Source organism: Aotus nancymaae, unplaced genomic scaffold (assembly GCF_030222135.1).
Source record: "Aotus nancymaae isolate 86718 unplaced genomic scaffold, 86718_ANA_hifiasm-v0.15.2.pri h1tg000002l, whole genome shotgun sequence".
Classification (NCBI taxonomy): domain Eukaryota; kingdom Metazoa; phylum Chordata; class Mammalia; order Primates; family Aotidae; genus Aotus; species Aotus nancymaae.
Genome location: NW_026988413.1, coordinates 12,432,660 through 12,448,653, shown reverse-complemented (window position 1 = coordinate 12,448,653; position 15,994 = coordinate 12,432,660). Strand labels below are relative to the sequence as shown.

The following is a 15,994-nucleotide window of genomic DNA, read 5'->3' as shown; positions in this document are numbered from 1 at the left end:
AGAGAGGATTTAGGGTATGCTGGTGGCAGAAATTTTGAAGCAGCAAAGCATTCAAGATGTGACTTAGATGCTGCTAAAGGCATTCAGTTTTATAAGGGAAGCAGAGCATAAAATTTCAGAAAATTCGCAGCCTCACAGCAATAGAAAAGAAAAGCCCATTTTCTAATAAGAAATTTAAGCTGGATGTAGACATTTGTATAAGTAATGAGGAGCCAAATGTTAATCCCCAAGACAATGGGAAAAATGTCTCCAAGGCATGTCAGAGGTCTTCAAAGCAGTTTCTATTACACTACTTCACACTGCTTTACAGCAGTTCCTATTACAGGCCCAAAGGCCTAGGAGGAAAAAGTGGTTCTGTGGGAAGGGCCCAGGATCCCCATGTTGTGTGCAGCCTAAGGACTTGGTGCCCCATATCCCAGCCACTTTAGCCATGGCTGAAAAGGGACAAGATAGAGCGTGGGCCATGGCTTCAGAGGGTACAATCCTCCAGCCCTGGTATCTTCCATATGGTATTGGTCCTGCAGGTGCAGAAAGTTAAAAATTGAGGTTTAGAAACCTCCACTTAGATTTCAGAAGATGTATGGAAATGCCTGGATGGCTAGTCAGAATTTTGCTCTATGGGTAGGGTCCTCATGGAGAAACCTGCTAGGGCAGTGTAGAAGGGAAATGTGGGATGAGAGCCCCCACATGGAATCCATACTGGGGCACTGCCTAGTGGAGCTGTAAGAAGAGGGTCACCATCCTCCAGACCTCAGAATGGTAGATCCACTGACAGCTTGTATCCTGCATCTGGAAAAGTCACAGACCCTCGATTCCAGCCTGTGAAAGCAGCTGGGAAGGAAGCTGTACTCTGCAAAGCCACAGGGGTGGAGGTTCCCAAGACTCTAGGAACCTGCACATTAGCATGACCTGGATGTGAGACCTGGAGTCAAAGGAGATCTTTTTGGAGCTTTAAGATTTGACTGCCCCACTGAAGTTTGGACTTGCATGGGCTCTGTAGTCCCTTTGCTTTGGCCAATTTCTCCCATTTGGCATAAGTGTATTTACCCAATAACTATACCCCCATTGTATCTAGGAAGTAACTAGTTTGCTTTTGATTTTACAGGCTTATAGGCAGAAGGTATTTGCCTTATCTCAGATGAGACTTTAAAGTGTGGACTTTTGGGTTAATGCTGAAATGAGTTAAGATTGTGAGGAACTCTTTAGAAGGCATGATTGGGTTTGAAATGTGAGGACATGAGATTCGGGAGGGGCCAGAGGCAGAATGATATGATTTGGCCGTGTCCCCACCCAAATCTCATCTTGAATTGTAGCTCTCACGATCCCCATGTGTCATGGGAGGGACCCAGTGAAAGGTAGTTGGATTATGGCAGTGAGATTTTCTACTGCTGTTCTAGTGATGGTGATTGGGTCTCACGTGATCTTATGGTTTTATAAAGAGAAGATTCCCTGCACAAGCTCTCTCTCTCTTTGCCTGCTGCCTTCCACATAAGATATGATTTACTCCTTCTTGCCTTCTGCAATGATTGTGAGGCCTCCCGGCCATGTGGATCTGTACACTTAATACAACTCTTCCTTTTGTAAATTGCCCAGTCTCAGGTATGTCTTTATCAGTAGTGTGAAAATGGACTGGCACAATGAGCAAAATAAGTATGATTTTTTAAAATGGAATCTATTCCTTGGAAGATGCTGTTGCCTTGCTAAAATGATAACAAAGAATTTAGAATGTTAAATAAACTTAGTTGATAAAGCAACAATAGTGTTTGAGAGTATTGATTCTAATTTGGAAGAACTACTATAGGTAAAATGCTATCAAAGAGCATCACGTGCTATCAATAAATTATTCATGAAAAGAGAGTCAATCTACATTGCAAATTTCTTTGTTATCTTATTTTAAGAAATTGCTGCAGTTGCCTCAACCTTCAGCAACCACCACCCTGACCATTCAGCTGCCATCAAGATTAAGGTAAGACTGTCCACTAGCAAAAATTATGACTCGTTGAAGGCTCAGATGATTGTTAGCATTTTTTTACTAATATGATATTTTTAACTAAGGTGTGTACTGTTTTCAGACATAAGTCTGCTGCACACTTAATAGACTGCAGTATAGTGTAAATACAACATTTATATACTGATCAAACAAAAATTTCATGTGATTTACCTTATTTCAATATTCATTTTATTGTAGTGTCTGGAACAGAATCTCTGTGGTATGCTTGTAATATAATTTTTGCCATCTGTATATTATTTTTACAATTTTCAAAAATGAAAATACTGCTAGAAAAGATAAGATTTGAAGTTATCACCAGTCACCAGAGTGCATCAGAAAGGGGTAGTACTGTATATTTAAAGGCGTAACAGTATGAGAAATGGATGGTAAAGAAGAGGGACAGGAGGAGAGAAGATAAGCATTCTCTTCTTCACCACATATTGTCAAAAGAGAAGTGATGGCTCACATTCTCCAGAAGCTATACAGTTACTATTATTGTGTTATTATAAAACTACTATTCTTTTCTATATCCTTAACCAATGGTAATCTAGAGCCATTATTACCAGTATACATAAAGACATCAGGTGATATTTACTATATAACTACTGTTTCTGGTGTACATAAAGAAAGCAGGTGGTATTTGTAGTTCTGTAATTCAAAAATGTCTTTTTTTTTACTTATTTTTTATGTTCTCTAAGACCCAGCTTTCACAAGTAGCCTTAGATGGGAATGTTTTATTACATTTACTCACTTTAACCAAAATAAAACCTCACTTAATTGTCCATCAACCAGTTAAATTAAATAAATTCATTGTGATATGTTTACGCTATGTAATATTCCTTAGCATTAAAATATGAACAGAATTTTTATTCATGCAGTTACACAAATGAATATCTAAAACATATTGAGGAAAATAATCTAGACACTAAGGAGTTTTCACTGAATGATTTCAACTATATAAAGATTTTCAATAGGCAATAATAATTGATGGTGATCAGGTGTTTAAAGGAGCAGGAAAGAATTGATCTTTAAAGGACAAGAGAGATCTTTAACATGTATGGCTTAAAATTTTTGATCAAAGCTCCATTGTTCACACCCCATGTTCCATGTGAACTGTAAGGCAAATAGAAAACACTCCATATTTAATGATGTTCTAAACAGGGGTCCATAGAGAATGAGAAAGCGGTCATTAATAGTGGTTCCACATCTGCTCCAGTTGGTTCCAGCTCAGAAGACAATCTGGAGCTGAGTTTGCACCATAGATCTAATGGAAGGATTCTACTTCCTTTCAGTTTTGTTAAGAAACCTAATTTCATATTGAAGACAAATTATAATATGTATCCAGGCTCACAGATCTGGTCTAGTATTTGATTTAATGTAGTGTATAATTATGTGTGTGACATTCTGCAGGTAATATCTGCAGGAAGCATAGTATATGAGGTTATTCTTTCAAAGTAAGAAACAGAGACGTATGACAGGCTTTTGTTATCTTTTTCTTATTCATCATTGCTGCTTCATTTGGTCACTTCTATGCCTTGGAGATCGCTGCAGTGTTAAGCTCTTATGATTAATTCATCTCACACAATGTATTAGTACATTGTTCAAATATTACAGATGACAAATGTATCAGTGGAGATAGGAAAATAATCAAACATGAATTTAAGGAGATGTGTTTTGCATTTTAATATCTCAATTTAAAGTAAAATAAATGTTGAAAAATAAAATGAATAATATGGTTGCCACAAAATATTTAAATATCAGAATTCTATATTATTTTATTAAAATATCACAAATAAAAATATGTAAGAAATAACATTTTATAATTTATTTATATCTGACTATTTTATCATGTTTTACACACAAAAATAGATTTTGTTTATAATGTTTTTATTTAACTAAAGTAAAATTTGAAGTGAGTAAATGATGTTGAAAGATCATCATAATTAGCATAAATGTTTACTACCTTATATATTTAAAATTAAAATGTGGACTCTGTAATTTTCATTTGATAATCTGATATTTAAACAATTAAGCAATGCTTTCACTAGCATTTTTTAATGCAATAGGTGAATGTGAATTGAATATATTCAATAGCAGTGTTGATATGAGAATATATTTAGGGATTTAGAGATTTTGAAATGTATTGCAAATATTGTTTCTACTTAAGACTTTGGATGCCTATTTTTATTCTGAAAGAGTTTTTTTAGCATTAAAAAATTTTTTCAGGCAGGGTTAAGAAACTTACAAAAGAAACCTAAATTGCCTGGTATAGATATGTTTCAAAGATGCTCAAGAAAACATGATTACACCTTTTGCAATTCAGTTCAAATCTTAATACAACATAAACATGATTTGTCATAATCTCTCTATTAGAATTCTATATGATGACAGCATATACGTGAAGTTCAGAGTCTTCAAAAACATACTTATGGCATAAAAAGGTGGACTATTGGAAAATGTAACACTGCATTTTTCTGTCTGACCTTTTGTTTTTGTTTTACTGCTACAGTGTTAAATTTATCAACATTGTTTGTTTAGATTGTGTATAGCACTGGACAGGAGGTGTGTGTGTGTGTCTGTGTGTGTGTGTGTGTGTGTGTGTGTGTGTGGTGTGTTCAGTGAATGATGCTGGTTTTGGTTTGGTTTGGGTTTGGTTTCTCATAATACGAGCCTCCTGTTATAAGTTGGTAGACAAATGGGAGAAGTCTAGGAGAAATTATGGCATACTATTAACGTGATGTGGAATATCATGGCTTTTAGCCTGCAACATGATGTGTACTAGATTTTTTTCCAATGAGAAAGTGAGCATTGATAGCATTTCAGAAGTCTGTAAGTTAATTTACAGTCAAGAGAAGGAAGAGATCCAAAAAGTAGATTTTACAGGTGGGTGGGTGTGAGGGAGGACCAGCATAGAAACATTGCAGTTTTCTGAGTACAACGTACTGAGATATTGAACTATGCCTGTGGCAATGGCAATATAAAGAAAGGGATAGAGGTAAGATATTTTTGAGGAAAAAAAACTTTTGAAGGAATTTGACAACATGTTGGTTAATTTGTTAAAGGGGTAATCAGAAAGAAACAGTCAAATTTTATTTGTGATTTCCACTTTTAGCACTGGGAGACTGCTACCACTGAGAAAAACACAGAAGTCAGCCAGGCGCAGTAGCTCACGCGTGTAATCCCAGCACTTTGGTGATCTTTTGAGGTCAGGGGTTGGAGACCAGCCTGGCCAACATGGTGAAATCCCCGTCTCTACTAAAAATACAGAATAAGTAGCCAGGTGTGTTGGCAGGCACCTGTAATCCCAGCTACTGGGAGGCTGAGATGGGAGAATCACTTGAACCCAAGAGGCAGCAGTTGCAGTGAGCCGAGATCGTGCCACTACACTCCAGCCTGGGTGACTGAGGGAGACTCAGTCTCAAAAAACAAACAAACAAAAAAAAGTAAAGAAAAAGAAAAACACAGAAGTCAGTTTGGGTTGGCAGAGTTATTGGGGAACAGGAATTGATAGGTGGGGTGAAAGCTTTGTAATCAACTTAATTTTAAAATGAATTTAGTTTACAAGATTGATGCAAGACACAGATAGTAATGATCACAGAGATGAAATTAACAAATTAAGGGTGTAATTGCTTCATGGAAAAAGATGTCTCTAAAAATTGCATTTGGTGTAAGTTAATACCTCTCTGTTAATGGAAGGGAAGTCGGTACAATTAGGCTAATTGCACCCAAGATTGTACAAAGTTCTTTCACCTCAACATTAGCATTATTACAATACACAGATGTGGGAGTCTAGGCTGTCAGTGGTACCTAAAACACTGTCTATCACTATACCTTACTCTTACTGTCAAGACTGTGCCTCAATCCAAAAACTCACCATAAAACAAGCTGGCTTTCAATTTTCTCCAAAATATTACATCAACTATACTCTCAGCACTGCTAATGCATCCACAATATGGAATGTTGTGGTTAAGAATGCACCTGCTAATATGAGCCAATTAGAGATTTCTATCTTAACTCAGGGGGGTAGGTAAAATACAAAGAAATTTTATTTTAGTCAACTTCACAACACCTAGGTTTGGTTATGTCAGGCCATCGGGATAATGTTTACCATCTTTAAGTTAGATAGTAAAGGAAATATTAGTTTTGTATACCCAAGAAAAAAATAGATCCATGTATACGTATGTGTCCTAAAACTTCCCTGGAAATATGAATGTATTTTGAACTATTTCAGAAGTTTCTAGGATTAGCAAATAAAAATTTACTAGATAGTGTCTCTTTATAGCCTGGGGACTAAGGTTACAAAGCAAGAGAAAGAATATTATCTGGGAGGACAAATGGAACTGCATTACACTTCTTTAATTCTAAAGAAAATGAATCATTATTCATAATAAATTTATGAGGAAAATATTAACAGTAACAGTTTATTTCAAAAGCCTGATCTGTCTTATTTGACTGGGAAACATAGTTTTCCTCTAGGGTACATTTTATCATTTAAATTATACAAAAATGTGATGAACACAACGCTTGAAATAATAGAACCTGAAATTTATCTTAAACGAGATTAGACTATGCCTTTGTTCCTAAAGGTATATGTCTTTTTAAAACAGCTGTTGGGAAATGAATTCATCATTGCATTATATATTCTAAAACAATCCCTATGAATTTTTTGAGATTAACTGGCTTCTCAAAAATGTCTATCTACATATTAAAAAAGAAGAAAGCAAAAAGAAACTAACTCTTCATTATAGCTGGAGGTGTGTATCTGAGACAGTTAATGCAACTTTGAAAGTACCTGTTCACAGGTGCCTAAGGAATATTTAATAATCTCTGTATCCTTTCTCATAAATGTTCAGTTGGATTTTCATGAAAATGATGAGGAACTCTTAGCTAAATAAAATATCTGACTTATTTTATCAATATTATATACATACAGTATTTTAAAAATAAAACATCCGCTTCCTTTCCACGCTGCCTGCCGAGGGGTCCATATGGTGTTGTTCTGGATTCCTGTCGTAACTTAAAGGGAAACTTTCACAGTGTCCGGAGCCCTTGATGTCCTGCAAATGAAGGAGGTGGATGTCCTTAAGTTCCTGGCAGCAGGAACCCAATTAGCTGGCACCAACCTTGACTTCCAGATGGAACAGTATATCTATAAAAGGAAAAGTGATGGCATCTACCTCATAAATCTGCAGAGGACCCGGGAGCAGCTTCTCCTGGCAGCTCGTGCCATTGTTGCCATTGAAAACCCTGCTGATGTCAGCGTTATATCCTCCAGGAATACTGGCCAGAGGGCCGTGCTGAAGTGTGCTGTTGCCACTGGAGCCACTCCAATTGCTGCCGCTTCACTCCTGGAACCTTCACCAACCAGATCCAGGCAGTCTTCTGGTTGCCACGGCTGCTTGTAGTTACTGACCCAAGGGCTGACCACCAGCCTCTCATGGAGGCGTCTTATGTTAACCTACCTACCATTGCTCTGTGCAACACAGATTCTCCTCTGTGCTATGTGGACCTTGCCATCCCATGCAACAACAAGGGAGCTCACTCAGTGGGTTGGATTGGTGGATGCTGGCCCAGGAAGTTTTACGCATGTGTGGCACCATTTCCCGTGAACACCTGTGGGAGGTCATGCCTGATCTCTACTTCTACAGAGATCCTGAAGAGATTGAAAAAGAAGAGCAGACTGCTGCTGAAAAGGCTGTGACCAAGGAGGAATTTCAGGGCGAATGGACTGCTCCAGCTCCTGAGTTCACTGCTACTCAGCCTGAGGTTGCAGACTGGTCTGAAGGCGTGCAGGTGCCCTCTGTGCCTATCCAGCAGTTCCCCACTGAAGACTGGAGTGCTCAACCTGCAACAGAAGACTGGTCTGCAGCTCCCACTGCTCAGGCCACTGAATGGGCAGGAGCAACCTGTGAATGGTCTCAAGCAGTTCTTGCATGGGCTCTTAAGCAATATGGAAATAAGATTGATGGAAAATAAACATCGAGTTTCTAAAAAAATAAAACATCTACAAAGAAAATTCAGAGTGAGGCAGGGCCTAAGATACATATTAATATATTAATATTCAAAGGTGAGCCCTGCTTTAGTATAACTTTAGATTTCTTATTTAGCTTCTAATTTGCTAACATATTATTTCACAAGAGGCAGATGAAATTTAGTGATATGAAGACAAGAAAAATACATATGGTAAGCTCTGGAAAAGTATCTGCTGTCCTACAAATAATCCCTAGGTAAGTAATGATTTGTAGTCTTGGGACACAAAGTATGAGTTACCACTTACTTGTTATTTTTTCTACATAAAATGAGTAATTAAAATTTATTATAATTATTCATAATAAATAGGAGATAATAAGTAATGTATTGCAATTGTTATAAATACATTGATTGACAAACCCTTACAGTGTAACGAAAGTTTACAGATGACCCATAGTTGTAATTCATTTTGCATAATATAATATTGAATCTCATATTTCACTTGAACACATATAGGAAAATATACAAAATTCATCTCTCCTATCATCAATTTTCCTTCATTTTACTGTTTCAATAGTGTTATTTTGACAAAGATTCCTTTCTGCAAGACATAATTGTCAATAGAATTTTAAGTGGCTATTTGGTGACAGTGCTCTGACTCTTCAGTATAAGTAAGGGAAGATCCAGCTTTAATCGGGGCATATGATACCGAGAGAGGAAAAAGCAAAAATAGGAGGCGCTAAGAATGTAGGATTGGTAAGAAGCCAGGAATGGAGATTGAAGCCTAATGTCACAGTTTCAAAATCTTTCTTGTGTTCTCACAATTTAAAAGGTACTAGAGCTTTCATGTTCTCATATGATACATGGAGATAACTTCATATCATAACTTGTCTTCATAAGACAAATACTTTCCAATGTTTACTTTATTCCCATTCTGCAAAAGCCAAATAAATTGCCAAACCAATGATACATGTTTTAAAAATGCTGTGTCTTTAAAATTTCTGGGATAGAATGTCTGTTTCAGCTATGAAAATACTTTAGTTTTATGTCAGTTGTATATAGCCTATTTACTTTGAAACAATATTAAAAAGAAACAAGTTAAATATTAAAGATTTTTCATAAAGTGAGATAAAAATAGATAAATGGAGTCATATATTATTAAGGACACTTCATTTTTGTAATGGCTTTACATTCAACAAAGGACAATATTCTACTATTTTTAATCTAGTCAATAATATAAAATGAAATAAAATCCATATATAACCTTAGGATATTTTTTCAGGTGTAAGTTGAATTTACTCAGTTACATATTTTGTGGTAGTTGGACTACAATATTAAAATATATAAAGAATAAAGTCAAACATGAGAAGTATTTTCTTTTTCAAAAGTCATTATTTTGAAGAATGATACATCTTGTTGGTTAAAGTATATTTTGAAACAGTGGGGACATGTTGATTATATTTCAATATTCTGATTATATTGATAGTATTTAAATAATTAAATATTTATTGATTATATTTAAATGTTTGTCTCTCTAGTAATCAATATATTTTGAAGCAAAAATTTTTTTTTAATAAAGTGTACATCTGCTTAAGTAACAATAAAATAGTGGGTGCTGGGTTTACCCTACTGACTGAAACAACCAAAATATAGACCAAATTAATTGAAAAATGCTTTTAAAGACACTAGCTATCAGGCAAGGAAAGATAGCAGTCCCTGAGATTAAGTAAATAAACAAAGTGAACCCTATGTTTACCCACATTTACTGCCTTGAGTGAATTTGTCGGGTGTGACAAAAAGAGGGAGAGCCTAGACAAAGTCTAGCATATTCCTAAATTGAAAAATGAAGCTGAGAGTGCAGGTAGAGAAAAGTGGCTAGAATTTCCAGGGCATAAATCTGTAATGAAAACTGCACAGAGACTGCACTCTGGAGATATTCAAAGTACAAATTAAAAAACCTACTGCTGGGTGCCAAGAAAGAAATACCTTAAAATATTAGAGTTAACAGTACCTGTAATACACACAGGGATGCAAGCAGTGCCTAGTCTCAAAACCCAGAAGAGAAAACCTCAAGATTAAGTAATATCTGTTTAGAATATGAACAAGAATCTTGCCTCACAAAGGGATAAAACTTGCTTTAGGCTAAGCGTGGCCCTGGGTTTGCTGATAAATCTTCAAAACAAAATCCAAAGGGTAAATTTATCTCCATATAACATTACTGCATCTCAGAACCAAACTCAAAAATATTTATAGAATTATGAAATAACCAACACCAAAAAAAAAAAAAAATCCACAATGCCTCCATTCAATTAAGATTACCATCTATGTAAAGAAGTAAGAAAATATACAGATATCAAGGAGAAAGATAAGCCAACAGAAAGTGACTCAGAACTGAAATGGATTTTAATCTTAATAAGATGCTAAAATAGTCACTATGACTTGTGTTCAGTAAGTTCAGAAAGGTAAGTGGAGACATATTGAAGGTATAAACAATGACCCAAATAAATTCTCTAGAGATAGAAACTAAAACACATGAGATGAAAAATTCACTGGATGATATATTAATGGAATATTAGGCACTAGAGAAGAAAATATTAGTGACTCTGAAGACATAGCAAGAGAAAGTGTCTGAAATTAAACATAAAACAAAAATAATTTTTTATAAAACATTTAGTAAGTTTTAAGACAAATTCAGGTAAACTACTATGTATGAGTGGAGTTCACACAGAAGAGAATGGAATGCAGAAACAAAATTTTTAAAATAACAGCCAAGCATTTTCTAAAGTTGTTGAAATGTACTATAACCCATGTATCCAAGACTATCAACAAAACTCAAGCAAAAGAAACATGAAAAATGTACACCGTAGTGCATGAAAAGTACTGGAAAATAGGGATCAGGAGAAAATCTTAGAATCAGCCACAGGGAAAGGACATTTAGGTACAGTGGAATAAATATAAGACTAGAAGCAGATTTCTTGTTAAAAACAATGCAAGTGAGAAGAGAATAAGCAACATTTTTAGAGTACTGAAAGAAGAAAAAAGCCTTTTCATAGATACAAGAGCTGAAATAAGTCATCACCATCAGAAGCATACTGCAATAAATCTCAAATAACTTCAGGCAGAAGGAAAATGAAACTGTTTATCAGATCAACTGTGGCAGCATCACAGTGCTTGTGTTCAAGCTACCCTTACTTAATAGCCCCAAAGGGCAAGAGCAGTGATGCTGGCAGTTTGGCTATGCCAAAGAGAAAACAAAAGTGCTTCCTTTAAGTAAAAAGGTTAAAGTTCTTGACTTAAAGAAAGAAAAGAAATTGTATGCTGATGTTACTAAGATCTACATTACAAATGAATCTTTTATCCCTGAGATTGTGAAGAAGAAAAATAAGTTTGTACTAGTTTGCTGTTATATCTCCAACTACAAAAGTTTTAGCCACAGTGTGTGTATAGGAAAAAGTATGGTACATATAGGCTTTGGTACTATTTGTGGGGTTCAGTTTTCCACTGGGGCTCTTGAAACGCATTACTCATAGGTAGGGAAGCTTCTATCTTTGGTAAACACAAAATAAAAAGCAAGAAAAGTGAAAATTAATTGGAAAAAAGGAACTAATATGAGTTAGAGAGGAAATCAAAGAAAAATAAAAGAGACAAGTCACACTGAATAAAGAAAATGATAGAGGACACAAATGATTAATATCAGGAATAATAGAGTTAACATCATAATAAATCATAGATATTAACAGTAAAATAAGAGAATGCTTTAAATGAAGATATTTCTTGAAAGACACTATTATGGGTTGATTTTGTCTGCACCTTACAGAATGAGATATATTGAAATTCTAATCTCCAGTACCTCAGAATATCACCTTCTTTGGAAACAGAGTAAATCAAGTTAATATTAGGCCATCAGGATGGGCCCTAATTCAGTATAACTGGTGTCCTTATAAAAGGGAAATTTGGACACAGATACACTGATACAGAAAATGCTTCGAAGGCTCAAAAGGATACCACATAAATAACTATGGAGGATCTGAATGACACATCTACAAACCAAGGAATAAAATGCCAAGGATTGTCAGCAAACTAGTAGAGGTAGGAAGAGGCAAGAAAGGATTTCTCTATGGTATTCAAAGAGAGCATGGCATTGCAAAACCTTGATTTTAGCCTTCTAGCATCCAGAACTCTGAGATGATACTTTCGTCTTGTTTAGGTTACCCAGTTTGTGGTACTTTGTTATGGCAGCGCAAACGAACTATTAAAGACAAAAACTGTAAATGCTTTCTCAAGAACAAATATATACACTGACTAACTATATATATTAAGAAAATGCGATATCATGTTAAAAACTTCCCACAAAGAAACTCCAGACACCTATGGAATCTCTAGTAAAATTTGACCAGATATTTAAGGAAGAAATAATGCAAATTCATCGTCCAGAAAATAGAGGGGAACGTAGTTGTAAATCCATTCTATATATTCAGCATTGCTCTGATTACCAAGCCAAAACTAAGCAAACTACAAAAAAGCACACTGCTACAGAACAGTATCCTCCATGCAAAAACAATAAATGATTCTTCTATTTTAGCAAATTTTTAGCAAAATTTTACCAAATGAGATCTAACAATATATCAAAAGGATACTTCATAACCAATTGGGCGTTATTTCAGATATGCAAGGTTTACTTTACATTAACAAATCAGTGAATATATTCACCATATTAACAAACTAAACAAAAATATATATTATTATTACAATAAATGTAGAGAAAATATTTGACAAAATCCAACATCCATTCTTAACAACATCTCATAACAAAGAATATGTATGAGCTTGCTGATCCTGATTCAGGGCATGTATGATATATGTACCTTATAATTAAAAAGAAAAGACTGAATGCCTTTCCCCACAGATCAACAAGATGGCTATAATGTCTGCTCTCACCACTTCCATTCAACATTATATTCAAAGTTCTAATGAGTACAGTAAGATAAGAAATACTAATAAAAGTCATCCAGAATAGAAAAAAAAAGTATCTTCATTTGCAAGCAATATTCTATACAGAAGATACAACTGAATACAGAAAAATCTAAGTGGAAATAGCAAGGTTTCAGGTTACAAAATCAAAATGCAAATATCAATGCTATTTCTAATCCTGTTAACAAGTAACCAAAAACCAAAATCAAAAGATTTATGCAAATTACATTTTATATAAAGACATTTTATAAAAAGACTTCAAGACCTACACACTTAAAACAATAAAAAAGAGGTAAACACACATATATATATTTGTGTGTGTATAAGTGTGTGTGTCTATATGCATATATGCATAGATACACACACTTACACACACAAATATATGTGCAGATACAATGAATAGAGAGTTCATTTGTCAGAAGACACAACATTGTTAAAATGTTAATCCTCTTCAAATTAATTTATAGTTTTAATGTAATTCATATAATAATTCCAACAGAACTATTTTGAGCAAAACTGACAGATTCAAAAACTTATAGAAACATGTAGAAGCCCTAGAATAACCAAAAGAACGAAGGTGGAGGACTAACACTGATTTCAAGAATGAAATAATCAAAGAAAACATCTTTGTCTTGATCATCAATGACATGGAAAGTGACACATTGGAATGATACTATTAAGACAAGGGTCAGTGTGTGCCTAGCTATATCCAGAGAAGGGAGTTAAGACAAGATAACATTTGAATCTATTTATACAATCCAGAAAAACAGGTGGGTTTCACGCATTAGTAACAAGATCAGACTATGACCCCTTAAAAGCCAAACAGAGCCATTTAGATGTGGTCATAAAAGATATTCTCAGCAGCATTATTTATGATAGCAATTCAGCAGGAAGAATATAAAGATCCAATAATAGGGATGAGTTTATATGCTTCTGTTATGGAATATTATATATAAATAAAAATGAATTATATAAAGTGATGGTAATAAAAGATGTTTTAAGCATTAGAATATGAAATACAAGCATAGCTATATATACTTATTACAACACAAATATTAAACATATGACGTATCTGAGCAATAAACTGGAGTAAAAAAAAAAGTAACTGGTGCTCCTGGGTGATAGGAATGAGAAAGCTAGTATTTGTCTCTTCTATTTTTTAGGTAGTTTTGTAATATGTGAAGACATAAGCTTTCAAGTAAAATATGTAAATATGAAATAAATAATTATAACTAAAATGTTGCTTTAAAAAATCCTTACCAGGTTTGGATTGAGAAAGTTACAAAGGTCATATGACAAAGTAACAGTAATTAAAAGGTCCTCTAAAAATGAAAGCTTGGAAAGAAAGAAGATAATAAACCAATCTAAAAATGAGTTGATGCTACACATCCTTTTCTCTCTGTTGCATACCCTTTCTACTCATGCAGATGATGGTGTCACAATCACTATGTACAATATTTAGGCTTTAGATATAAAATAATTTTCAACCTAGGAAAGGTAAATAGAACTATGCATTAGATGGCCATTTTTCCTGGGGGTTCATTTGAAGATAGAGATGTCATCTTCTTTGGGGTTGGCTTTTGTTACTGAAAAGAAAGAAAGACTAAGATGGGATCCAGAACGAAGGACTTAAGACAGCTTCCCCTTTCTTTCCCCCATTTGACTGCATACTTAAAGCAAAGATAAGAAGGGTCAAGATTCCTACTTGGGTTTTCAGGCCTAACTTACCATCGTTTGAAAGGAGACATAAATTTGGTCCATGAATAAAATATGTATATTTGACAGTGAAGTCCATTTTGCTTTTTTTCTCAGAAAATTGAGCATGTCACTGTGATCATAGATACACAATAACTATGTCTCTTCTGTCCCTTTTTAACTGTCCTGTATTCTAGTTCTCTCTTTCTCTCTCTCTCTCTCTCTCCAGATATATAGATAGAGATTATATATAAATTCATCAATTTTTATATCATATATTACATTTTAAAAGTCCTGATTCTAAATCAGAGACTAATTTTTTTGCTTACTAACTGCTAAGAAAATACTAAAAACTTTAATAATTAAACCCTTTAATAAAGGGTTAATTCATGATTTACTGAGTTTTTGGAAACAGAACAACTGCTTAATAATCTTGTTTTAATAAAATTTTAGTATATTCCTTGGTTAAACACATCATTTTAAAACTTGTAAGTAAAATATATGCCAACACGTTTAGTAGTATATTTGAGTAATTTCTTATCAAATGCATATGTAAAAATAAAACTTGAAATTTGTGACACAATATCACAAAACAGAATTAATCTATAAATATTAGGAGCAATTAATTAGTTGCATAATGGGATGTTCAAGCAGAGCAAAGATCAAAAGTTTAGTGGGATATAAGTCTAGGTTAACTTCATTACATTAACAAGATGAAATTGTAAACATTTAGGTCAATATGATTTGTTTTTATTACAATGAGTCTTTACAGTTAAAAAATAATAACCACTAACCACCAATGTTTTATTTTAATGTCACAATTGAAAATTGATTTTTAAAATGATTTTCATAGCTATGGATCAGAAACCTAATACCAGTTTATTAAATCTACAGGTCCTTTTATTATATATTCATAATGTGCTTAAGAGTCAGAATTTGAAAATTTTATTTGGTTGTGGATACAGTAATAGGGACTATAATTTAAATTGTTTTCTAGTTTGAAGTACAGAAGTTAAAATGTATAAAGTGACATAGGTCAATTACTGAAATTACTCTCCATAAAAATATTTAGCAAAATATTTAATTATATTAATTAATATACAGATTCTATACAAAATGTTTTCACAAACTTTTAAAATATACCTCCAGGATATTGTCTTTCTTTTCCAGAACACCATATAAGCTTTATTCCTCATAAAATCAGTACAGTATTAACTCACAAGGACTAGGTATTTAGGTGTCTATAGTTTATTACTTTTCATATCTGCAGTGTTATTATATAATTATATCTAATTTTGGCCAAATATTTACATTTAAAAAAATACTTTACAAAATCAAATATGTTAGCATTGAAATATTTTCCTTGAC

At 34.0% G+C, this 15,994-nt stretch overlaps 1 pseudogene; it reads left to right on the top strand.

Annotated features, from left to right (window-relative positions):
- Positions 1-256: 256 nt before the first annotated feature.
- Positions 257-7,966, top strand: LOC105710829 (small ribosomal subunit protein uS2-like; annotated as a pseudogene).
- The last annotated feature ends 8,028 nt before the right edge of the window (positions 7,967-15,994 follow it).